We start from the raw sequence: 2804 nt of genomic DNA on the forward strand, positions 1-2804 counted from the left end.
CAGTGTTTCCCCTTCACAAGCAGCATACTGTGCCCTCACTCCTCATCAAGGCAAGGGTCACCGACTGCCTGTTGAAAACAGCCTTCCCTTTGAGAAATGTTTGTGTTGCCTACTTTCCCCTAGTCCTGAATCTTCTTTCCTTGTCCATTCAACGTTAGAGTGAAGGTGCTGCACTGAGAACAATTTAAGCCACTCCTGTGTTCACAGCAAATGAAAGGCCTTGAGAGAGCTTCACTTCCTGGCCCCTGGCAATCCTGCAGCTGCAGGAATGGAATGGCCCCTGGGGCCACATGGACAGCACTGAGGAGCTCCCTGGGCAGGCAGACCCTGAGGACAGTTAACACTTTCAATGGCTCACTTCTTCAGATGAAAATGAAAGCGAGGTCACAGAGATGTTTTTCTTCCCTAGTTCTGAAGTGGTGCTTTCTGCTTTCCTGCCAGTGACTCATTGCCAGAGAAAAGTTCCTGATTGTTTCAAATGATATTTAATACAAAGGAGAAGGAGGAGGAAGAGAAGGGAGTTGGGAGAAATTCTCACTTTTGGTTTCCATTTCAAGGGGGGCTACTGAGCGTGTTTGATTTGGAGACTGAGCTAGCCTAGCAATTTCATGAGAGGCTGGCTTCAGAGTCTGGTATCTTTCTGTGCTCTTGGGTACAAAGCCAAATTTAGATGATTTAGACGAATCAAAGTAGATGAAAAGAAAACTAATTTTTTTTAATCCCTAAAGTAAAATAAGTCATTTCATGTTGTTTTCCTATCGAGAGTTCCTGTATTGTGTATGTTTTGTAGAGTAGCTAATACACTATAAAACATTAAATGTTAAAATAATTAGAGTTTATATACAAATACACACGTACACAAATCAGAATTTTTCATTCTCTTTTATTTTTTATCACATTATAGCAAGTTTGTATTAGGTATTTTAGAACTTGTCCCATCAGCTGAAACTCTAAAGAGTCAAGTGAAAAACAAAAATCCTGTTTTTTGCAGATTTTGGCATCGATCCCAACAATACCTGGAATCCTTTTGAAGTACCTTGTCAGAGGCATCATATTGGCTCTGAAGAACCAGTAAGCTGCCTTCACAGACAACTCCAGGAAAAAGCCCAGCGCCTCCTCCTGTTGCAGGGAATGTTTCGGCAAAGCAGTTATTTTCTTCAACCCACGGTGCAATGGAAATGAGCCGCAAGTACATCTCAAGAAGTCAGCGCAGCTCTCCGGTTGAGTGACCCTGAGGTCACCAGCCACCTGATGGAAAGCCCTGGGGAAGTGACTTCTATGGGATGGTTGGGAGCAAGAAGTCTCTCCCGGAGGCCTCGCTGCTGATTCCACTTGGGAGATGTCGTCATCACTCTCCCTCGCCTCAGGAGACTCGGGGTTCACCACGGCGCTTTGTTCCTTTATCTTTACGTCTTTAAAATCATTTAATAGAAACAAACTGTCCTAACACCATGAGACTGTATGAGCAGGGAGGGGTGTGACTGGGGGTGACTCTGGAGCCCAGGCAGGTTGCGGGGTGGCGAGGCCCAGCGCCCCAGGCGGAGCAGCCCCTGCCTTCCCGCCCCGGTACAGCGTGTGGTGGTGCCGTCGCCGACGACCCGTACCGGGGTGAGGGCACCGACCACCTGTCCCGGGGTGAGGGCGCCACGACCTGTCCCGGGGTGAGGACGCCACGACCTGTCCCGGGGTGAGGGCGCCACGACCTGTCCCGGGGTGAGGGCACCGACCACCTGTCCCGGGGCGAGGGGCACCGACCACCTGTCCCGGGGTGAGGGCGCCACGACCTGTCCCGGGGTGAGGGCGCCACGACCTGTCCCGGGGTGAGGGTCGCCACGACCTGTCCCGGGGTGGGGGACGGCGACGACCTGTCCCGGGGTGAGGGCGCCACGACCTGTCCCGGGGTGGGGGACGGCGACGACCTGTCCCGGGGTGAGGGCACCGACCACCTGTCCCGGTGAGGCCGCCGCAGCGCGCGGGGAGGCAGGTCGGGGGCGCGGCTGCAGCTGCAGGTGCCGAGGCACAGAGACCCCGATGCACCGCGTACGGGCCCCACAGGGCACCAACGTCCACACGCAGCGGCCACTTGGCTCCCGCGTCTCACTCGCCAGTGGTTAAGCTCAAGGAGGAGATGGGACTCGTGGCGGGAGCGGGGGGAGGCTGCGGCGCGGCTGCGTCCCCTCTGCGCCCCAGCCCTGCGCTCCTCCGCCCTTCCCGGGAGAGGTGGGGGCGCGGGGGGCGCAGACCGTGGAGTTTAAACGCTGGAAAAGTGGAAACAGATGCGTGGAGGGCAGAGGCCGGTGGGAGCGCAGGGCCGGAAGCCGCCCGCCCCGGCTCGGAGGGCGGCGCCGGCTGCGGGAGGGGCGCCCCTCGAGGCGGAGGCTCGCTCGGAAGCCTCACCCCGGACGTGAGAGCCCGCGGGGGGCGGCGGCGGTGCAGCCCCTGCCGGCGGGGAGCAGCGCGGGCCCCGTTCGCGCGCAGGCACCGCAGCGCCCGCCAAGAGCCGCCGGGGGCCGGGCCGAGCGCATCGCGGCGACGCGGGGCCGGCGGGGGCCGGGGGGGTCGGGGGGGGCCGGGGGCGGGGCCTCGGAGCGCGCGGGCCGCCCCGCACTGCCCTGCGGCCGCCGGCCCCTGGAGGCCGCCCGCCTCGCCCCGCCCGGCGCCCCCGGGAGCGTGCTGACGTCATCGCGCCGCCCCGCCCCGCCCCGCCCCGCGCCGCCGCCCGCGCGCTCCGAGGCCGCCCCGCCCCGCCCGCCCGCCCGCGGCGTTCCCCAGGGGCCGGGCTGCCGGGCGCGGTACCGCGGACT

The 2804-nt window shown here is 60.6% G+C and overlaps 1 long non-coding RNA gene across 2 annotated transcripts; it reads right to left on the minus strand.

Moving 5' to 3' along the window:
* Window positions 1–863: 863 nt before the first annotated feature.
* LOC140620031 (uncharacterized) lies at window positions 864–2427 on the minus strand. 2 transcript variants are annotated; one of them, XR_012019779.1, is made up of 2 exons: window positions 1920–2427; window positions 864–1810 (listed from the first exon to the last, which is right to left on the minus strand). It is a non-coding gene; the product is annotated as an uncharacterized lncRNA (long non-coding RNA). The 2 variants fall into 2 exon arrangements; XR_012019778.1 differs by having other exon boundaries at window positions 1866–2427.
* Window positions 2428–2804: the final 377 nt, after the last annotated feature.

Source organism: Canis lupus, chromosome 28 (genome assembly GCF_048164855.1).
Source record: "Canis lupus baileyi chromosome 28, mCanLup2.hap1, whole genome shotgun sequence".
Taxonomy (NCBI): Eukaryota; Metazoa; Chordata; class Mammalia; order Carnivora; family Canidae; genus Canis; species Canis lupus.